Below are 24,614 nucleotides of genomic sequence, written 5' to 3'. Positions count from 1 at the left end.
CAGATTTCCTCAGGGTCTACCCTTGCAACTCCTCCTTTCTGTCACTGTTGTAACTCCTGTTTCAAATGTGTACAGGTCAGAAGGTACTCAGAGTTCTGCATTCTTCTGGAAAGGCCGCCTCTCTACCTATTGTCTCTTAGTTTACCACTCTTTCATGTAATTTTTTTTTAATTTATGCAAACAAAGTGTTCTTATTGGAAGATGGTTTTGTGGTAGGCAATGCGCTGGGTTCCTAGAAATTTAAAAAGTTCTTGCTCTCATAGATTACATTGCATCATGAGAGAGAACACTCAGTCAAATGAACAAGCAGGTGAATGAAACCATTGGAATTTATAGTGAAATTTACAACAAACCAGTCTGAGCCTGAGACAGAAAATGAAACTGAGGAGTGATTCTGAGACAGATGTGAGTGCAGTCAATCAGGCATTTTTGATCTTTTCGTTGTTCCTGCAGGACTGAAAGCCTCCAACTCCAAGAGTCTTGGACGCTTTCTCACTAGTCAGTCAAACCATGTGTCAGAATTGTTTTACCACGTGATAAGAGATAGGGAGAGGGATGTCTCTCCAGCATTTGAATGTACTTTAGGGAAAGTCTAAGATGCTCTCCAGCTGCGGCAAGTGTCGTGGGAGAAACAAAAGTCTTGACTGCCACAGAACACAGGCTTAGTCAGTGGTCCTCACTGTCTACACATTACAATTACTTGGGATTTTTAACTCCCAGAATATAGTACGAGATAATGACATAGGGTTTTCTTGGGATGGAACCCAGTACTCAGTAATTTTTTTATTGATTTTAGAGATAGAGAGAGAAAGTAGGAGAGAGTGAAACACTGATTTGTTGTTCCACTTATTGATGCATTCATTGGTTGATTCTTGTCTGTGCCTTGACCAGAGGGATGGAACTCACGACCCTGATGTATAGCAATGATGCTGTAAACAACTGAGATATACCTGGCCAGGGTCAGTCTCAAAGTTCCCATTCTGGGAGTTAAACCTGGAAGGACTCAGCATTTTACAAAGCTACTCAGATATCGAATGGAAGTTTAGAACCATTGGATGAGGATACAACTCTCTTAACTACATTTTTATTTTTTGCTAAGATCTGCTTGATACTCCTGTTAACTCCTTAGAAAATTGGTGGTTCCCCCCACCTTAACAAAGAGCCTTTGCTTAGTTAGAAGGTATGTTGGACCTCAGGCCTTTATAATGTTAAACGCTAACCTGTGTTTTGTGTGTATGTGTGTATATATCCTTAAACATTTTAGTTATATCTTGTAGTTTAATGAATATATGATTAATGATTAGAGAAAAAAATCTTTCTCTATGGAGGTTCTATAATGATAGTTGTTTACTGGTAAATATAAAGGAGCCATATTTCTTCCAAACTTTTAGGCAAAAATTACATCCTTTGGAGAAGCACTGAAGATTCTTTAATGTTGAATACCTAAACAATGATCCAAATTGAACAAAAGATTTTCTAAGTCCATTCTCCACAACACATGTGGTTTTCTTTAAAAGTACTAAAACATTTTTAAGAAACTGTATTTGTTCCATTTTTTTTAGAATGTAAATGCCATATTTTACAAGCACCCAAGCAAAGTGCAAACTGCCACTGAAGAAGACTACCGCTCTGATGCCCAAGGCAAAAGGAAGGGGTCAGGCATTCCGAATGTTAATTCGATGAGTTAGGTGTCTTTAATTGCATTCCCACAGTTTCAGTGATTTTCAGAAAGCTCTAAGTCCTTACTTTCACACAATATTGTTCTATAGGTGAATGATAGTAGCTATCAGAACATCTCTCTGAATATTCATGAAACATTTTTTATTTCTCTTGGCAAGAAAAAGAAAGGAAAACATATTATTGAGAAAGAGACATAATCCAAACTGAGGTGGCCTGATTCAGGAATGGTCTTCACTGGCAAAGAATGTGCTATGTTGATCAGTAACAAAAGAAAAATGCCCTTAAAGATTTCTACACAAAGAAGCAAAGTATGAAAAGATGAGAATAGGTCAGTGAGGGTTGGTTGGTTATTTTTGAGAAGCAATTTAGGGTCCTTGAAAAACTATTTGAGATACTTGATCTTGGAATAACACATACTTAGATTTAAATTTATACTCTGGTACTAATAATAACAAATTATTCAAGTTCTCTTAAGTTTTTGTTTCCACATTTGACCAATGGAGATAATGGCACCAACTCTTAGAGTTGTATTGAGGCTATAATTGAGCACCTGGCATATAGCTAGAAGTAGTTATACATTAGTTCGCTTTCTCAGGTGCTTAGCCTTTTGCCTGTTGGTGAGGAAAATGGCTGAAAGTGTAACGGGGCACAGCCAGAGCCCCTCCCAAAGGGTATTTGTAATGGGGTCCAGAGATTGGGTTGTTCAAGAAAAATATATTTTCCCCACCCCAGGGCGGGCCGCCATGGGGGGATGGGAGCCTAGAGCAGGGCCCTTGAGAGTCATTTTGCATGTCAATAACAGGATAGCTTCATTCCTCATATGCAAAAAGGGTTATTTTGCATATCACCAAAGCTAATCAGGAAGGTTTAAAAGACTTAATGCAGAATGTAACTGGGAGAGAAAGAGGAGAGACTGGGACCTGCAAGAGAGACAAAGGGACACAGACTCTGGGAAACCATGTGAAGACCACGCGGGAAGAACGAGGGGAGAAAGGACTCTTGCTAGTGGGCCAGGAGAAGGGGCCACATGGTTATGGATTAAAAGCTGGAGATCGCGGCGACGCAGTGGATGGTGCTGAGGACCTACAACCGAGGGACCCTAGGGAAGGGGGGTGATGTTTCTGTAATAGCATCTGGGCACCCCTCCCCCCATGGGTCTATTTGTTCGGTAACAAAAGGTGTGGCAATAGTTTCTTTACCCCCCATTGTTACTGTCAGTGAGGAAAACCAATGTATGTAAATCCCTGCTCATTAGCATCTACTTCTCATTCTGTGAGTCCACAGGGTGTGTTAGGATGGTGTTACCAGCCTGCCTGATGTCACATTCCTATATTCCTTCCTTCACTTTTCTGTCTTTGTCTCTTTAGCCTTAAGGAATAAGAGGAATAGGTCTGAGAAGCTAAATTTCTATCTCATAAAGAGTTTCTTCTCACCATTCTCTTCCCTCACAGGGAGTGAGGGATTGTCATTGGGGAAATTTAAAGGACGAAAATTACCTAATGAATGAAGCAGAGCCATATACTAAAAAGAGAGCAAACCATTCCTCTGCATAAAGTAGTTAACATTTTGAAAACAATTTATTTGGCAGCTCCAGTGCATATAATCATAAACCAAGTCAAACAAGATGAACATATGCACATTGTTGAGCTGAGTGGTGGAATGGCTTTTCCAGCAGCAACACACCTGTGCAACAACATCATTCCAAGTCAATAGCTCTTTTATTGCTAATTAGAATTGAGTTTGAGATACTGTTTTGAAGCTCCAGTGGCAAAGCCCAGCTATATGCACATTTGTGACTGAAGAATTGTGTCCCTAGGGCTGCAAATGTCATTCTCCCACAGTCTTCTGTGGATAACACACTTGCTAAAGAAGACAGTCCCTGAAACTGTTGCCCCAATTTTTTGTAAATATGGGGTGTTGCATGTCCCACCCAGACAGTCCCTGTATGCAGTCCTCTTATCCAACTTTTCCTGAAAAGAAACTCATTGTTTAGTGTGCTAACTATAGCATTTGAGTAAGTTTGGAAGCTGGCATCACAGAGAGTACCATGATTTGCTCCATTGTTCGCACTACATACAATTCTTGGGATGGGTTTTGAGCCAAGAAGCAAGCAATTGTCAAGCTCTCGTTTTATCTTTGATCGAAAGTCTGCATTCCTAAGTCCTTTCATTATCTGAGTGAGAAGTTTAAGGAATGGTGAAAAAATAAAGTAAAACAAGGGACTTTTAAACATTAGCAGTTTGAAATCAGTTGACATTTAAATCTGCTCTACAGAGAAACAATATCCTTATCAAAGCAATGCCAGAATAAAGCTGAATCAGGTTTAGCATGAATTAACTTTTGCTCTTTAGGGTTTTCTACACAGTGTCAAAGGGATATATCAATAAAGAAGAGAACAGAAAAAAAAGTCAAGGGACCATGTCCAAGTACGCATATTCAAGCTCTTCATCTTACAGATGAAGTAACTGAGGGAATCAGAATACACTAGATTTCATAAAATATACTTCTTGGTTACTTAGTAATAAATCTGGGATGAGAATTTGTTTCCATTTTATATTGCAATAGATATTTCATACACTGGACTACGCAAATTTAAAGACAACAGAATATAGGTTTTTTTCTGGTACTGATCTTGGTAAATATTTTAAACCAAGCACTTAAGCAGAATACAAATTAAAACAATCACATATTTCAATTAGTGGAAAAATAACATGTGTAGATTTAGTCTAAAGAGAGAAGATAATTTACCCAAATGAATGGGATCCGTGTATGACTTGAGATCCTGTGCTTTTTTCCCTCCCCACAGCTTCCACAAATACACTATCCTTTGAAAAGTGGTTGTACTTGGAAAAATATTACTTATTTAGAGAAGAGATCCTAACTACTAAAATAGCATTTTATAGTTATTAGTGTATATGGGTTCATCCCCGCATATTTCCTTTTATCTATACTCTCATAGAAAAAAAAAGATTTAAATACTGGCAGTTATAAAAATTATAGGTTATAAGTTCTAATTTCAATTGACAAAGTTTCTAAAATTTTAATCTTAATAGTGTAATGCAGATACAAAGGAAAACAGAAACATTACAATTTTTCTGATGAAAGACTACCCTCTTGTGGCATGAATTGAAACTACAACTATCTACCTGACTCGGGTCTGGATCCCTACAATGGAACTTGGAATAGGTAAACTTGACAGCTAAAAATCACTTGAACAATATCTTATAAATACTGCTAATACAGTGTGGAGGGGAAGAAAACCAAAAACCAGAAAGCCCGATGCTATTAACCAGCTCTGCTCTCGCTTCTGTAAATCTGTTTAGCCCAGGAACCGCCGCCAGCTGCAATAAGCCCTCAGGCAAAGGGCGGACCTTTACGATCTACTTCCGCGCCCCCTCCCAGCCCCGGACAGGCGGATCCTTTTCCCGCCCAACGCTAAGGCTTATAAACCCCGGCCTAACCCCAGTTCGGGGCTCAGAATTTGGACACCGCCTCCTCGGAGCCCCCGCGCGTGAATAAAGGCTTCCTCCGTTCCCCGAACCCTGGGTCTGTTTTCCCGCAACATGAGTAGTGTAGCTTTGCTTTGAATATATGGAACCTGAGTCCTTGGTGCTCAGTAACAATAGATTACAAACGCCTCTTTTGAGATGTCACCTTTAAAAACAAAATACTAACCGACACTTAAATCTGTACATTTTCTTTACTAGCATATTATACAACTAATTAGCTCGGTTTTAAAGCCATTAAGTTATTTGCAATGAAACTTTACAATTAATGCCTCATATTAACACCCTTAAAATTACAAGAAATCCCTTAATATTAGCAATTACTTATTTCAGCTATTCAGTGTCACAAATTATATTACAGATTGTTTGGAATATTAATATATCACCAAAAGTCAGTCATTTCTCAGTTCACATCCAATAATACTTAAAAATATTTGTCAAATAAGTATTAGTATCTTATCACTAAGGAAGAATGGATGACAATAGAATACATGGTTAGAAAAATTCACAGTATCAACTTAACCTCATTACAAATTTAAAATTTTTGAAGTAGTTGGAAGGACTAACTTGGCTAAAGTCAATTCTTGCATTGATGGAGGAAAACTGCTGTGCTCTTGCGATCTGCCCAGGAATGCGACCAAGAAATAGTCCTATAGGAATAGTTCTATGTACCCAAACTCTAGCCCCATTGGTGCCTGTGGTTTCACGTGGTGTGTGTTCCCTGCTTCTTGTGAGGACATTATCTACACGCATTTACTCCATGTAGTAAAGTAGCAGGTAAAATTGCAAAGGCGGACTGAAAGTTACACATTGATTGCCTTTGTGTGGGGATAAAAGATTCTCTAAAATTTTATTCTTTTCCCATTTATATGGTAGGTTAGATTGTTGTTTAGAAATATTTACACCATCCCCCTCATCTTTGGAGAAGTGTAATTATTCAGTCCTGGTCATGGAGCTCCACAACGTTACTTTGAAAAGCTGGATGTCATTACACAGAATTGGGTATAAGCTAGAAATGTGCTTGTGAGTGTTTGCTTACTCAGTCTCAGGAGGATAAGAGACATGGAGTGATGTCTACTTCTTCTAACCAACGCCCCCCGCCCCGCGCACAGACCCCCAGATCTTTTGACTCCCAACTGTCACAGATTTCTGAGTTAAGTAAAAGCATATTATTGTACACTGCTGCGAGTTTTTCGCTTATTTTGGTTATAGAGGCAAGTTTCTACACATGGAAAATATCTAATTGATTCAGTCATACAGAAGCAGTGTCTATAAATGTCAGCTTCTTGGAGACCAGTTTCTGACTACTCTCTCTCTCACCAAATACTCCTTTATATAATCAACATGCTTATTTCCTTCATAACACTATTATTTTTAATTTCAATGCTCTTATTCATTAATTTCCCTGTAAGTTTCAATCAATTTAAATTTTATGAAGGTAAAGTTCTATCTTTTGTTCTCTGCTATATCTCTAGTTTTTGGCTCAGAGAATTTTCTCATTAAGAATTTTTGAATGAACAAATGAATGATTTATCCAGTCTGTTAATGCATCAATCAATTCCTGGTTAACTTCCACTTCAAACATCACTTAAAAAAATAAGTCTTCATTAGTTTTAATTACTTCCATAACCATCTTTTCATTTCACCTGTGTGTAAGAAGTCAAGGATCCAGCAGTTGAATTGATAACAAATTATTCTCAGTTGTCTTGCAGTTCCATGAGAGAGAGAGAGAGAAAGAGAGAGAATCTCCTATTCCTTTTTGACATATTAAGCAAACAAGGTGAGAGCCCCTCTTGACATTTCTGTCAAGCCTATAACTTTAAAATGAGAAATCAAAAACCATTCCTTAATCGTTTGCTGGATTTAAATCAGGCCACATATAGTAATTATAGTATTTTAATTTTTTAAAAAAATATGCCCTGAATTTGATCCTTTCTTTTTTTAAAATAAATTTTATTTATTTATTTTTAGAGAGGGGAAGAGAAGGAGAGAAACATCAATGTGTGGTTACATCTCGCACGCCCCCTACCAGGGACCTGGCCTACAACCCAGGCATGTGCCCTGCGCTGGGAATCGAACCAACGACCCTTTAGCTCACAGGCTGGTGCTCAATCCGCTAAGCCACACCAGCCAGGGCAATTATAGTATTTTAATTTTTTAGGCAAATTATTTATAATTGATACATAATATCTATGACCCAGAAACAGAAGATATTAGAGGAGTATAATGTGAAAGTAAAAGTGAAAGGGAGAGAAGTGAGGAAGGAAGAGAAAAGGGAAGAGATAAAAACAGAGAGGAAGGAAAAAAGGAGAGAGAGAGAAAATGGAAGAGGCATGAGGGAGGAAGCGATGTGCTGGGGAGTTTGATAAATTCTTTCTGTTGCAATTTAGGTCTCAACTCAAATCTTGCTAAGAAGAGGACATACAATGTTGAATCAGGCCTTGAAAGACAGGTAGAATTTTGTTAAGTTGATAGAAATGAGGAAGTATATATGTGAGTAAACAGAAAATATATTTGGGGATGATTAATGATGCAATTTGACCAGAAAGTAAATACACATTCTTCTTATTAGGATGCCTTTATTTGCCAAATTGTGATCCATGCAGCATCTTTGTTTTTCATTTTTATTTTTTGTTTTTTTCTACTTATTCTTTGATTTGTGATAGGATTCTTATTTATTTATTTTATTTTGTATTGTTTAAATACATTTGTTTCCATTTTCCCACCCCCACTTTCCCCTGCCCCCCCCCCCCTTCCCTCAATCCTTCCCCACTTTGGCTTTGTCCATGGGTTCTTTATATATGTTTCTTGACTTGACCCTTCCCTTCCCTTTCCCTGCCCAACCCCACCTTCCCTCTTGATTCCGTTGGTGTCTTTTTTCTTTCAATGTTGCTGGTTATATTTTCCTTGCTTGTTTGTTTTGTTGATTAACTTTCACTTGTAGATGAGATCATATGTTATTTATCTTTCACCCCCTGGATCATTTCACTTAGCATAATGCTCTCCAGTTCCATCCATGCTGTTGCGAAAGGTAGGAGCTCTTTCTTTCTTTCTGCAGCATAGTATTTCATTGTATAAATGTAACATAGTTTTTTGATCCACTCATTTATTGAAGGACACTTAGGTTGCTTCCAGCACTTGGCTGTTGTAAATTGTGCTGCTATGAACATTGGGGTGCACAGGTTCTTTTAAATTGGCGTTTCAGGGTTCTTAGGGTATAGTCCCAGCAGTGCAGTCACTCGGTCAAAAGGCAGTTCCATTTTTAGCTTTTTGTGGTCATCTCTGTAGATGCACCTTTGAAATATTTATTGATTGTCTTTATAGGCTGAAACATATCTCCCCCAAAATTCATGTATGAAAGTCCCAACTCCCCAGTTCCTAAGAATGTGACTGTATTTTGGGATAGTGCTTTTAAAAAAAGTCACTGAATAAAATAAAGCCCTTTGAGTGGCCTGTGACCCAGTACGACTGACATCCTCATAAGAAGAGCACGTCAGGGTATGGACACGGGGAGGGTGATGGGCAACACCAAACACGTGGCCGTCCGCGAGCCAAGGGAAGAGGCCCTCAAAAGGAACCAACTTGCCTACACCTTAATGTTAAATTTCTAACCTCCACAATAGTGAGACAATGAACTCCTGTTGTTAAAGCTACCCACATCTACTTTCCCACTCTGCACACTGTAGCACATTCATTATTTAACAGCCAGTGTTTTGTTTTGTTTTTTCCCTGAACCAGAATGCAGGTCGTATCATTCCCCTGCTTATGCTTCTCTGTGACTCTCATGACAAATAGAGTAAAATCCAAACATCTTACCTTGAGTGCTAAGGCCTTGTTTAACAGGCCTTTAGTATTTTTTCTCAACTCATCCACTTTCTATTGCATCCAGCACATTGCTGGACTTTCCCACTCCTTTAAAAAAATACTAAATGGCTCACAGTCAATTCCTACACCATTGTCCGTGCCCATGGGTCATCTATAGATGTTCTTTGACTAGCCGTTTCCCCCCTTGACTGTGGGAGCCAGGGCCGGCCGGGTAGAGGAAGGTAAAGGGGGGGAATTGGGACATCTCTAATAGAATCACAGTAAAAAAAAAATGAAAAACAATAGTAAAAAATAAAAAACATACTACCCAAAATAAAAAGAAAAGTATTAAATGTCTTCTCTCCTCCCACACCCAGGAACATTGAACTAAATTTGTGTCTGAGTGGATCTTTCTCCTACAGAATATTTTATAGCCCATTTTTCTTTCTTCTTTTTTTAAAAATGTAACTTTATTTTTCTTTTTCTTGTTTTATTTATTTTATACTTATTGTTGTTCAAGTACAGCAGGCTCCATTTTCCCACCACCACTTTCCCCCTTCCCACCCACCTCAACTTCCCACCTCTCACCTCCCACCCTTAATCCTTCCCCACTTGGCTTTGTCCGTGGGTCCTTTATACATGTTTCTTCATTATATAAATCTTTATGTAAGTACTATGGCCTTATCTGAGATTTATTATCAAAGCTAAAGAAACAGCTCTTTTTTTTGGTGGTTGTTCTATATTTTAGCTTTAATTTCTTTTAAGCATACTTTCTCTCTCTCTCTCTGTATATATATTAGACAGAGGGGAAGAAAGAGAGGTAGAGAAACATCAATGCGTGGTTGCCTCTCATGTGCCTCTTACTGGGGGCTTGGCCTGCAACCCAGGCAGGTGCCCTGAATGGGAATTGAACTGGCAACCCGTTGATTTGCAGACCAGCTCTCAATCCACTGAGCCATGTCAGCCAAGGCTGAAGAAACAGCTTTAACCTGGTAACTATCTGCCATGATTATCTTACGTTGGTTTCTCATGGTTTTTTGTTTGTTTGTTTTTTTTATTTTTCTTTGTCATCCTTATTGAAGACAGAGACTGTCTTGTGTTTATGTTTACTCCTTTTTGAGTTGATGTTTGTGTGGTATGAGTTCAACTTCATTCTTTGCATGTATATATCCAGTTTTCTTAATGTCATTTACTAAGGAGAGTATCCTTTCCCCATTGTGTTTTCTTAGCACCCTGTCAAAAATTAGCTGACAAAAATATGTGGGTTTATTTCTGGACTCCCTGTTTCATTTCATTGATTTATATGACTGTTTTCATCCTGGTGCCATACTTTTTTAATTGCTGCAGTTTTGTGATATATTATGAAATTAGGAACTATGATGTCTCCAACATTGTTCTTTCTCTCTCAAGATTGCTTTGGCTATTTGAGATTCCATATGAATTTTAGAATTGTGTATTCCCTATTTTTGTAAAATAAATGTCAATGAAATTGATAGGAATTGCATTGAATTTGTAGATCCCTTTTGAGTTGTATGAGCATTTTAACAATATTAATTTTTCTAACCCATGAACACAGGATGTCTTTGCATTTGTCTGTATCTGTTTTAATTTCTTTTCCTGGTATTTTATAATTTTCAGTGTACATGTCTTTCACATTCTTGGTTATATTTATTTGTAACTACTTTATTCTTTTTGATGTAATTGAAATAACATACATGAAAATTTTAATATCTTTTTGAGTAGTTAATTGTTGATGTATAAAAATGCAACTGATATTTGAATGTTGCTCTTGTGCCCTACAACTTTACTGAATTTTTATTTTAGTTCTAACAGTATGTGTGTGTTTGTGTGAGAGAGAGCGATATCTTTAGATTTTTCTACATGTAAAAATCAAGTCATCTGTAAACAGCAATAATTATTTTACTTCTTTTCTAATTTGGACACTTTCTGTTTTCTGGCCTAATTGTTCTAGCTATGGCTTTGAGTACATGATGAATAGATGTGGTAAGAATGAGTATATTTGACTTATTCCAGATCCTAGATAAAAATGTTTTGTTTGTTTGTTTGTTTTTCATATATAGTCTTTACTCTGTGAGGTAACTTTCTTCTGTACCTAATTTATTTACAGTTTGTATTACAACATAAAAGCGTGTTCAATAATGTTAAATGTTTTTTCTGCATTTTTGAAATGATTATGTAATTTTATTCTTTCATTATGTTAATCTGTTGTATTACATTGATTGATTTGCATGTGTTTACTGTCCTTGCACCCCAGAGATACATCACTTTTGGTTATGGTGCATGATCCTTCTAATGTGCTGTTGAATTTAGTTTGCTAATATTTCATTGCGGATTTTACATTTATATTCATCAGGGATATTGCTCTATAGTGTTCTATCTTTGAGATGTTCTTTGTCTGGTTTTAGTATTAGGGTGATTCTGATCTCATAAAATGAGTTTGGAAGTATTCCCTGGTTTTCCATTTTGGGAAGAGTTAAGAAGTATTGGTGTTAATTCTTTAAATGCTTGATTGAATTCACTTGTGAATCTATCTAGTCCTAGACTTTTTTTTGTTGGGAAATTTTAGATTACTTATTCAATCACCTCATTTGTTATTGGTCTGTTCAGAGATTCTATTTCTTCATGATTCAGTCTTAGTAAATTTTATGTTTTAGGAACTTATTCATTTATTCTAGGTTGTTCAATTTATTGGCATGTAATTTTTTTTCCATATTCCTTTATGATCTTTTTAATTTCTGTGGTGTCATTTGTAATGTTTCCCCACTCTGTTTATGATTTTGAATCTCCTCGTTTTGTTTTCTGATTAGTCTACCTAAGGGTTTGTCATTTTTGTTTATTTTTTAAAAGCTTAGTTTAATTAATTTTTAATTGTTTTTCTATTCTACATTTCCTTTAGTTTGTTCTTTTTCTAGTTACTTGAGATATAAGATTAGATTGTTTATTTGAAATCTTTCTTCTTTTTTAATGTGGCTGTATTTACATTTTATTTCTACTGGATAACCCTGGCATAGAAAAATAACTGAGATATGTGTATAGTTTTTCAAAAAATATTCATTGTTTGATCAAAGTATGCTATTTATGGCCAGCCACAGCTTCAAAGGTTTTTACATATTATTAGTTTATGGTGAAGGTAACTTAAAAAAATTACAAGTGAGGAAAAAATTAAATAGAGGAAAACAGGGTATTTACTATGTGGACTTTTAATCATTGCTAATTGAAGAGAATAATAGCTGTGGAGGTATGCAAACACATTTTAATAGTGATACTCTGTAGGTGGTTAATTAGTAATTTTATTTAAAAACCTGCACTTCATAGCATTTTCTATTTTTCCTATAAAGACTACATACTATTTAATGTTTTAAAATATGTATTTAAGAAATAATGCAAAAACAATTACTAAGTATTATTTGGAGCATGAATACAATAGCTAATGAAGGAAAAAAAAAGACAATCTTATGCTTATAAAATTTAGGAATAGCCTCTAAGTCAATCTTCTTTATTGTGGTCCTCATATTATTAATCAATGCTAGTAAAAATAATTGATACTTATCCTACCCTCATATATACCCATTAAAATTTTAGCAATTATAGCTGTTGTATTTGGCCAATCTTCTTCCTCCTTGCTGTACAATTCTATCATAGTATTTCTCACATACTAAACTTACCTTACTTCCTTATATAAACCATCCTTTGGTTATCTTATTTTAAATTAAAAGAGAAGAAAGAAGGAGGAGGAAGAGGAGGAGGAGGAACAAGAAGAGGAGGAAGAAGAAGAACAGGAGGAAGAGAAGGGAGAGGAGGGGAGAGGGCAGAGGAGGGAGGGAGAGGGAGGGGAGGAGGGGGGAGGGAAAACAACAACACTGGAGTCTGGCATTACATTGAACAGCTTTGTTTTCTCTTCCTTCCTTTCCCCCTCCCCCTCCCCCTCCTCCTCTTTCTCCTTCCTCCTTCTCCTTCTTCTTTTCTTTCTCTCTCTCTACAAACAAAATGTGTAATTTTTTTTCCCTAGGATATTCCATAGCTTAATAGAACTATCCCTGCTTTGAGAGAAAAAAAATCTTAGAATTCAATGATGAACATGTCGTAAAAAAAAATGCATTTTTATAACAGCGAGTGTAATTAGTAACTCTTGTCACATAATGTATTTATCCTTCAATAGTTTTTTCTTATATTGGATGTTTATCAAAGCTGAGAGTATATCAATCTCATCTCATTTTTAAAAAATATTCTTTGTTTGAATTGCTTTGGTGTTTTACATTTTCAAAATTAGCTCAGATTTCCCTTTGCTGCCTCCCATAAACTTACAGATACATATGGATATGTAAATCAGTTTTTATTGTGAATTTGCACTCTTCTGTAAAGTAAAATACATATAATATGAAAAACAACATTTGTGAGATTATTAGGGTAATATATCAATGACTGGTTTTGTGATTTTCCTTCTTTTTTTCCTTCCTTCCTTCCTTCCTTCCTCCCTCCCTTCCTTCCTTCTTTCCTTCCTTCCTTCATTCCTTCCTTTTTTCTTCTTTTCTATAAGTGAATACACACACACATATTTATATACATATATGCATATATCTTCATATATATATACACAAAATGTTGTAGAAAAACTTTACTTGGACTAAAAACTTGTATAAATGCTGTTATTTAAAAAGTATAATCTCAGCAAAAGCAATTTATTTCTACCTATGACTTCCAAGTATCAATTACCTTCTTTTTTTCTTTGTTGAGTAAAAGAATAACCTGCTGCAGCTTGCCACACATCAGTTTTCTGAGATGAAACTTATTAGAATAAGAACATGATGAATGTTCCATTTTCGTGTGTCCAATCAGTCTGCGCATTGTCTGAGAGCACATCCCATGACTAGAGATGTCAGTTGTTTCTCTCAGGGTTTTTCCAGTAGCCTTGTGCTTTAATCCAGCTGCTGCTTTGCATCTGAAAACTAAATCAGCCTCAATATTTCATAGTCTTTTTGATCTTGGGTTTTATGATAATGAGACTTTGGCCACAGAAATCTTTATTCAGAAAATCCAAACAAATATTAGCACCTGTTAGCAGGTGTAGAAAAACAAGTGCATCATTTAAATATTTCCATTCTTTTGAAACTGCTCCTCTGTAATTAAAACCATTTTGTCGATGAAAAGTGCTCTAGCAAATAAAGTCAACCCCCATGCATTTTTGTTTCCATTTTATTATAATTGATTAAATTGTTAGCTTCTTTTTTGTAAATCTTAATTTATCTATCTCTAAAATAGGATGGTAGAATTAAGGTTTTGCTGAGTCATCAAATGAACATTTGTGTAGTAACCAAAAAAAAATCACAAATTTGTTTATATTATTGGTGTCACTTGCAGTGAAAAATCACAAAATTTGGAGTACAAGGAGCGATGTGTCAGGCCAGTTTACAATTTAGTTACTAAGAGGCACAGAACACAGTATTTTCCATGTTCTTTTTTTTTATTTAATTTATTCTTGAAAATGAATAGTTTGGTCTTAATGATCTCCAGGGTTGCTTTTTGAAGCTAAGGATTTACATATAAATGTAAGTAACTTGATTACAAAATCTGTTTAGCTAGACAAATTCATGGTATATTATTATTATTAATTATGACAGATCCCATAAACAAAATTATAATGAAGTTTTTAACTATGGAAAAATCAAAGATCTTATTTTTATTTTCTTCATTAATATTGAGTGAATAGTTTTTCACTAGAATTGCAGTTACAAAAGTATATGTATATTTGAGTCTAAAAATTATATACATTTAAATATATTCAATACATATTTCATAAATGAAATAATAAAACATTTCTTGCTTAAGAACAATAGTGTTTCTATTTCTTTGTTTTCTAATAATGGAAATGCTCCTGGTACATGAATCATTAGGAGAGAAATCTGAATATCATCTTTCAATTAACAAAAAGAAAAATAGAAAGATCTCCATCTGTTAGAATACCTAAAAATGAAAGCAGGGGCATAAGATTTGGCTCTGGAACAAACAACTGACAGCAAAATATTAAGTATATTTTGTCTGGGGCTGGGGTGGATGTGGGATTAAATGTATCAGAAATAAAAGTAAATGGATACAAATGGATTTTCTTTTTTCTTTTTTCTTCCTCTCTCTCTCTCTCTCTCTCTCTCTCTCTTTCTCTCTCTTTTTCTCTCTCTTTCTTTCTTTCTTTCTCTCTCTCTCTCTTCCTTTCTTTCTTTCTTTCTTTCTTTCTCTCTCTCTCTCTCTTTCTTTCTTTCTTTCTTTCTCTCTCTCTCTCTCTCTCTTTCTTTCTTTCTTTCTTTCTTTCTTTCTTTCTTTCTTTCTTTCTTTCTTTCTTTCTTTCTTTCTTTCTTCTGTCTCTCCCCTCCCTTCCCCTCCCATGTTCAACTTAATGGCAACTTGACACCAAATGTCAACTTTACAAGTACACTTAAGTATGCATAGTTCTGCATTTAAGTTTTCTGAACACACCTTCCTGTTTGAAATGCAATTTCCATCTTTGTTTACGTGATATGTTCCTTCTTTTCAACCTGTCCTTCAGAGTTTTTTCTCAATTCTTTAGGACACATTTCTCAACTTACTTTTCTCGTTCTACACTTTCTCACAAAGATATTCCATTCTTTCACATAGCATTTAATTGTTTTTCCTTGTAGAATGGTCCAAATCTTGCCTAGTACTCAGGCTTTAAATGTTTATATTTGCCTTAAGACTTCATGGCAGATTTCAGGGTAAATTTTAATACAAAGTGTATTTGTTTTCTTTTTCACAAAAAGAAAAGAGTGTATTTGCAGTGTACCTTTAAATCTTAGGACAAGAATGATACTTAAAACCTTTCAGAATGCTTGAAAGAACCGTGGGTATCACCCTGGAGGGGAAAAAAAATGAAACATTTCCAGAGATATGAAAGCAGCCTTTACACATTTTAAGGCAGCAATTCTAAGAAGGAGGATATGACCTACATTCCTCTTAAAGTGTTTTAAAATCTGAAACTAGGGAGAAAAATATTTCTAAACTAGTAATTTTTTAGTCGTATCACTCATTGTGGAATTTAAGATGTTATTAAAATAATTTAGAATTTTCTTTTTGTTTTTCTCATTTACTGAAAGTGGGCATAGATTTAAACAGTTTACAATACCTGCCATGTTATTGGAAAAACTTGAATTTTTTCTTCATGTCATGTGAATTTCTACCTAAAACCTTTGTAAGTTACAGTGAGTCAAAAGTTTATAAGCAAAAACATAAATTGTTAAAAAATTATATAATTTTTTCTATGCAAATGGATAAGAATTGAGAGATTAACCTCCATTTGATGTCATATAGGAAGAGGGCAGTCTACAAAACAGGCACTAAATGGTTAATTTTGTCCTCATAATCATAATTCAGTATTTGGGCAAGACAAAAAAAAATAGGAAAAATAGGAAGATACACTGTAGAAGAGATTGCAATGTTGTAGTACATGAAACCTTTTCTAATACAGAGAAAGTATGATTACACCTCTAAGAATGTATGTCATCATGAAAAGCCCAACGGTCCAGCTGCCTTGCTCCCATCAGGCTCCCGTAGTGTTTTGATGGGCAAAGGACAGCTGACACCAGGTGATGTCCCAGGTCTGTGCTTCTTGGTGAGCCTGGGGAGGACATGTGGTTGACATCCTACAGCCAATCTCAAAGGGACATGGTTGCTGTGAGTAAGGTATCTGAGGCTCGGATCTGACTCTCAAGCTGAGACCTCTAATTGGGGAAAAAAAAAAAAGCCCAGTGAAAGATATTCTGTATCTGATAGATAACCCAGGTGAGCCTGAGAGTTACCTTATTTTCTTGAAACCCTACAAAAATATTGAAATGATATTATGAATGTCTTAGAGGATATAAAAATAATTATGGCTATAAATACAGCAACATTTTAACAACAGGATTAAAAGTCATAGGCAGAATTAATTAATTTCAAGGTGTTGAGTTTCAGAATAGTTTTAAGTAAAAGAATTCTAAGTAAAAGAGTAAATTTGTAATACTTGTTATTGCAATTTTGAACATACTTTAATATTTGAAGAATTTAAAAGAATCAGTCATGTTAAAAATATGAGATTTATATTTTAAGGTAATTTAGTTTATTTTTAACAACACTTAAAGTTTAAAAATTGGCTTTCAAAATTTAATGTAATCACTTGAGAAATTTTTACAAATAATGGCAAGTGTGTTTTATGTAGAAATTTTATAAGAAATTATATTAGGTTCATATGAGAGTGACAGATAACCCACATAACTGTAAATAATAAACAAGCTTAATTTTTCTCTCACATAAAGACCAAGAGGTTTTTATTAAGGACCCACTACAAAATCAAAATGAAGGCAACATATTTATAATTTTAACTAGGCAAAAACCAAGTTAAATTTCTATGGCACTTTACCAGAGAAGGATGAACATAATTTTGTTTTTATTCTGGTGATTTTATCGGTCTGTGGCCACATATTCTGAATGCAACATTCTATCTGAAGCAGCTGACAAAGTCCTACCATGGATGACATGAGATTAAGATGTGATGCCACAAAGCTCTTGGTGAAACATAGAGTTAGGAATCCAAACCCACGTAAGAAGACAATGTTAAGTGGATTTATCATACTACCTTCTTAAACATCCTCTAAAGGTTATCCCAGTGCCGCTTGAAGACAGTCCCTTCGTCGAGGTACCGAGAAGTCTGCTGAGGAAAGGAGAGTAAGAATTCTTTAAAATAACTCTAATAGCTGTTTTCTGTCCTACAGAGATGAAGGGGAAAGATGCTGAATGAAATGATGGGAGGGCAGACAGTAGCAACATTACCTGCCCATGGAAGAATTCCGCAGTTTACTGTAAGAAGCAGTAGTCTGGAAAAGTAATTGAGACTGATAAAATTAAATCCATTTTTAATGAACTAATTGATTACAGAGCTTCTATGAGCAATATAGAGAGGAGGGCTAATTAAATTCTATTTGATCTGAATTAACAGTTACAATAATTTATATCTAAGTCTAGAAAGAATGATACCAGCAAGATGGCAGATATGAAGCTCCAAGCTCTCCTTCCCCATGGAAACATTGAATAAACAACTGGAGACCGACTACAGTAACTTCATAATAGTTCTACAAATTGGTCAAAGATCTACAGCAACCAAGGCAATGCACAAAGAATAAAAAGCCCCTTTCAAAAAGGCAGGAAATTTTGTGGTGTTTTTCCTCACTCTCATTCTACTCCTTTCTTAGCATGGGCAATATGGTGTGGGGAAAAGAGCAATTCAGTCTCCAGTCCCTTTACAGGGACTAGAGAGAGCACAACAAACAGAATTTGTGACACTCTAACTTGTCTACACAGGTGCTGCCTGTGTGATTGGACTTTGATACCTCCTTTAGAGTTCAGATGCTAAAAAATGGTACATTCAAGTTTCATGCTAAGAGAAGCTATGGGAAGCAACTGGCATTACAAGGGAAACACAGACCCACAGATGTCTGGGGTAAGAGATTACTAAAGCCCTGAGAAAAAGCAAGGGTAAGACCCTGAGAAAAATTAAGACATTTAGAAGCAGCTGTACAAAAACTGTGGTACATTTACACAATGGAATACTACACAGCAGAAAGAAGGAACCCCTATCCTTCATGACAGCATGGATGGAACTAGAGAGCATTATGCTCAGTGAAATAAGCCAGGAGGTGAAAAACAAATGCCATATGATCCCACCTGTAAGCGGAACCTAATTAACGAAACAAAGGAGCAAAATTGAACCAGGGGCATGGAAATAAAGAGCAAACTGACAGAAACCAGAGGGGAGAAGGGAGGGGGATAATGGGGCAAAGAAGTAGAAGGGTCAAGCCAAAGAATGTGTATAAAGAACCTATGGACAAAAACAACGGTGGGGGAATATTGAAAATGGAAGGTGGGGAGTGGCAGGGCAAGGGAGAGTAATGGGGGAAAAATGGGGACAACTGTAACTGAACAACAAAAAAATACATGCATGCATGCATGCATACATACATACATACATACATACACAAAATAGAGTCAGGGGAGAAACACACACGCACAGGCTCAAGGAAAAGTTGTGCCCAGAAAATACCTGAGAAGACCTAAGCCTTCACTTATGTGAGGTGTACCCACCATCCAATTCACAGAGGCAGAAGGTAGAATGGTAGTTAAGAGGGGCTGTTTGAGGGAGAAATTGATCGTTATCATTAGCGGATATGAAATTTCAGCTTGGAAAGATGACAAAATTTCTGGAGATGAATGGTACTAATGGTGCAAAAATAATGTGAATGTACATGATACCATTGACTTTAAAGTAGATAAAAGGGTAAAATTTATGTTATGTACATTTTAACAAAAGAAAAAAAAATCTAGTTCTTTGGAGAATAAGCCTCACTTGAGCCATTGTAATAAAGTCACTGAATTTGTTCCATTCCAAGATTGGGGACTAATTGCAGAATCAGAGTTCCTGAAATAAAAGGCAGCAATTGAATCTGGAAGAACATCCGTATGATAAAAACATAAATGCGTGCCCTAAATCTTCCCGCGGGAATCCTACGGATTGTTGTACAGCACTTCAATCTCATGTTAATGCTGAGGCTTTGAATCCATCATGGCACTGGGATCCACTTACTGCTCAAAATGAATACACATTGTGTTTAGGTAAGAAGTGGGTTTTGACCTAAGCCTGTAGTTCCATGGCTCTAGGGGGTCCATAAGCCCATCTTGTTTTCATATATATTCCTAGTTTCTTCCTATATATTCATAGTTAAAATAATTACATTCCACAAATGGGAGCATCTCTCCTTTGCTCCTTGATATTGGGAGTGAGTGTTGTGGTACTAGGAATGAATATTGAAAGGCCATGGATTGTTTTATAAAAGTTATAAGCCAGATGCAAAACTACATCCTTTGTGGTATTGAAGAGATTATTGCCACCCTCAAAAGTCTGAACATCAGTTGCAAAAGGAAATCTTACCTTTGGCAACAGCATGGATGGCCCTGGAGGTTATTATGCTAAGTGACTTAGGCCAGTCAGAGAAAGACAAATACTGTATGATTTCACTTTTATGTTAAATCGAATGAACAAAATAAACTGACAAACAAATCAGAAACAGAGTCATGGACACATGGAACAGATTGACATTTGTCAGAGGGGAGGGCTGTTGAGGGACTGGATGAAAGGTGAAGGGATACGCGCGCACACACAGGCAGAGACAACAGTGTGGTGATAGCCAGAGGGAAAAGGAAGTGAGGGGCAGGTAGGGTGAGGTGGTCGAAAAGGCAGACTGGGACAGAAAGATACCTTGCCGGGGTATGATGGGCACATGACGCAGTGTTTTACTGATGCTTTATTGAGTTGCACCCTTGAGACCTACATGGTTTTGCAAACCAATGTCGTCCCAATAAATTCAATAAAAATTTGAAAATGCAGAAGTGGGAATTCCCATTACACCTTCATTTAACTCTTTTCAATGCCTGCTAAAGAGAGATGGGTGTTGGAAGAAAAAAGTAAATTGGTATACATTATACCAAGTGGCGTCTTCCACTGCAGCTGTTGTTCCGGATGTGATCTCTTTTTTGGAGCACATTAATAACAACCCCTGCTACTGGTTACTCAGCTGTTGTAATTGATCATAAACTTTGTGTGATTGATATTATAATGGCCCCTAATAAATTACCATGCTCCCTATCCATTTTCTTGTGTAATCTTTCATTCATTAACTCTGAGCTTCACCATGTGATTTGCAAAGGCCAATGGGATAGTAGCAAAAATGACCCAAGAGGCTTAAAGAGTGCTTGCATTTTAGGATTTGCCTTTTCTTATTTGTTACTTTTGTAAATTAGTCACAATGCAAAGAAACTTTGGCTAGCCTGTGAAGACATGTGCCACAGACAAAAGCCAGCATCCATTTCCATACATAACTATAAAACTAAACACAATTATACAATTATTTTCACAAATGAGAAAAAGGTAGAACAGGGCTGTGATCCCTGAGAGAATGGAAGCAGACAAGGTGAGCCCCATGATTTCTTAGCTTTCCAGCTTCAAGAATGGAGCAAAGATCCTGAGGATGCAAAGCAGGTCAGGGTTTGTAAAGCAAGGTTGGTCTTATGTCACTCTGAGGTGGGAAGACAGAGATTGAAGTTCATGTAGAATAAAGCAGTTTGAATTTTGAGAACAGTGTACCAGAGAAAACAGGAGTATGAGGAAGAGCTCAAGATATTTTTATAGAGTTTCTTTGACTCTTTTCATGATTATCAACCTATGCAAGTGTGGGGTACAATTTCATGAAGCCAGACCCAGAATAACTTTCAGAAAAAGAACAGGAATCTATAAGCTTAAACATTCCCAGAGGTGACTCAGGGCCCAGGAAAGCAGTAGGCAAAGCAATCAACAAAGCTCACACATAACTGGGAATATTATGTTTATATAGCTCAGAGGTAAAAAACCAAATAATGCTTCGGCAGAATCTTCAGAGTTATGTAAGCTTTGTAGAAGATTGACAGACCTTTTGAATGAAAACTACTCAGACCCAGTAATAACAAAGTGGAAAACAATCTTTAAAATTATTAAACAGCCCTTGCTGTTGTGGCTCAGTGTATTCAGTGCCAGCCCGCAAACAAAATGGTCACTGGTTTGATTCCCAGTTAGGGCACATGCCTGGGTTGCGGGTCAGGTCCCCAGTAGGGGGTGTGCAAGAGGCAAACACATACTGATGTTTCTCTCTCTTTCCCTCCCTTCCCCTCTCTCCAAACATAAATAAAATCTTTAAAACATGACTAAACTAATTCGAAGAAACTTCTCTGAATGTAAGACAACATCAAACACTATTTAAAAACTCTGTCAATCCAGCAACAGACTTTAAAATCTGAAAAGTCAGCCTGAATAATAATAATAATAAATAATAATAACCAACAAAGCTGGTATCAAGGAAATGTAATCCATAACTAAGAGAAACACAATTTCATTAGAATCAGCACAGAAATGACAATAGAAGACAGGGATGCTATATGCTTAAAAGCTTTAGGAAGTCAGAAAAAACATGGCCAATGAAGAGAAAAATTAAATATATAAAATGAAATAAATATGAATTATATGAAACAAGCTATAACAAATATAAAACAAAAATGAGTTTCTAGATATTAAAAATATATATCTAAAATTATAAGTATACTGGAATTAATAAAGATAAGAATGGAGACTACAGATGAAAAAAATCAGAGAATTTAAGTAAATAGAAACTATCTAAAATGAAAGAGACAAAAGACTGAAAAAAATGAGTAGAACTGTGAATCGTGAGACAATATTATCCAGGTTAGCATATATGTAGTCAAAGCCCCAAAAGTTGAAAGTGAGAGGAAAAAATGTATAAACACACATACACACACACACACACACACACACGCACACACACACATATTTATATATAGGTTAGAAATACTCAGATAGAATGAAAGTAAAAATTTAGATTTAATTTAGTACTTAGAAGTTATTAAGATATTTAGATTTTATTTATATGTGTGTATTTTACATATGTATGCATATCATATATGTATAGCATATATGCATTCATGTATATATAAATATTTTATATATGTATGTAAATTCTTATATATGCGTTTATATACACATACATACATAGGTATGTGTATATATACACACATTTCTATATAGCATAGAAAGGCACTGATAGAATAAAAGTGAAAATTTAGATTTACTTTAGTGCTTATAAGTCATTAAGATATTTAGAAATAATTTTGAATTTTGAATTATTGTGGAAGAAAGGGATAGAATAAGTAATTCTGTTTGAGTTGAAATACTGCCTTCACTTGTCCTAAATCTGTGATCTTAAAACAGTTATAACCTTATAAGTCCATTTTTCCATCTCTGAAAGAACAATGGTGGTACTTGCCACAGTTACCTCACTGTTATTTTATTCCTGAATTTTAAATTTTATATAAATCTTTACTTATTGATATTAATCACTGAAAACAAATTATTTAATTCCTTATTAAAACCACATATTTCTGAGACCACAGTGCTCACTAATATGTTTTATATGTTTTAGAAAGAAAAACAAGATCCACATGTATGCCATCTGATCAATATAATATAAATTTTATGGATACCAAATATATATCATAATAATAATATAAATTTAGACATTCATAGAGTTCGGTGCATAATGATCAGGATAAAAACAAAACAAAAAAGACAAGCCTAGACATTTAATAGAGAAGTAAGTGTAACATAATTTTCAAAACCATATTGGAAGTTCTACATTATATCTATATATACCTATATATATTATCTACATATATCAATATATCTATGCATAGATGATAGATAGATAGATGATAGATAGATAGATAGATAGATAGATAGATAGATAGATAGATGAAAAATAAAACCACTCAAATGTTCTGAAGCATGAACAAGGCAGGCAGATTTTGAAGATCAGCTGCTACATAGAAGCCAAAACTAACAACATGAGTAAATGTTCTGTTTTATGGCTTTCAGCCACAGGCAAGGCCATATATAAAGCCATATATAAATTTGTGTAGGGAGTTTGAAAGTTTGATATAAAGAAAACTCATTTTTATGGTATGAAGAACTAGAGTTCAATACAATCAGAGCTCAGAAAAATGCAGAGTGAATTCCTAAGTGAGGTGACCAAAAGAGGAAATGTACGCACTCTACATGGAAAATCTTACTAATTCCTGAAGCACCACATACATAGGGTAGACTCCAAGCAACCAAACTGTGGATGAAGACGCTGAAATCAGATTTCAGCTGTTCTCCAAGACACAGAGATTGAATTTTGAATTTATTTTAGTTAATGTCCTGTTAAACAAACATAATATTCTTTAAAGCAATATAACAGACTCATTTATGTCCACAGTATTATTTTTAGAATGTTCAAATATAAACTAAAATTATTTAACATCTGAATAACCAGGAAAATATGATTCATTTTTTTTAAAAAAAGACAATAAACAGAGGTGATCCCCAAGATGACCCAGGTGTTGCTATCACTAGAAAAAGGCCTTGATATTCACAGTAACAACTATACTCATTAACATGAAAAAATATTTTCATAATGAGTGAAAATATATATCAGAGTTAGAAACGATGAAAAATTACCATATAGAAATACTCCAACAAAAATAGTATGTGAAGTAAAATTTCATTGATTGACTTCACAAGAAAATGGAGGTTACAGAGGAAAGAACTAGAGAAATTGAAAAAGATCAATACTTTTTTTTCAATATAAAGAAAAGAAAGAAGACTGATAAATACTAGTATGAACTCATGGACCTCTGAGAAAATATCAAAATGTTTAGAATGCTTGTTATTTCAGTCCCTGAAAAAAACCTGCAGAAATAGTATTTAAGAAATATTGAATAAAAACTTTCCTGATTTGGTGAAAAACATAAATGTAGAGTTTCAAGAATCTCAATATGTCCAAGGCAAAACATACACATATCCTTTAAAATACCTAAAAAAATACTTAAGAATATCATAGACAAATTACTGCAAAACAAATATTTTTTTAAAAGATCCTGAAAGAAGCCAGAGTAATATGACACATTATATAGGCAATATGTAAC

At 35.2% G+C, this 24,614-nt stretch overlaps 1 non-coding gene across 1 annotated transcript; it reads left to right on the top strand.

Annotated features, from left to right (window-relative positions):
* Nucleotides 1-16,489: 16,489 nt before the first annotated feature.
* LOC129065558 (small Cajal body-specific RNA 6) lies at nucleotides 16,490-16,737 on the top strand. The gene has a single exon (XR_008528600.1). It is a non-coding gene; the product is annotated as a small Cajal body-specific RNA 6 (non-coding RNA).
* The last annotated feature ends 7,877 nt before the right edge of the window (nucleotides 16,738-24,614 follow it).

Source organism: Pteronotus mesoamericanus, unplaced genomic scaffold (assembly GCF_021234165.1).
Source record: "Pteronotus mesoamericanus isolate MK-2021 breed Mesoamerican mustached bat unplaced genomic scaffold, CSHL_Meso_final contig_180, whole genome shotgun sequence".
Taxonomy (NCBI): Eukaryota; Metazoa; Chordata; class Mammalia; order Chiroptera; family Mormoopidae; genus Pteronotus; species Pteronotus mesoamericanus.
This window is presented reverse-complemented; position numbering and strand designations above follow the sequence as displayed.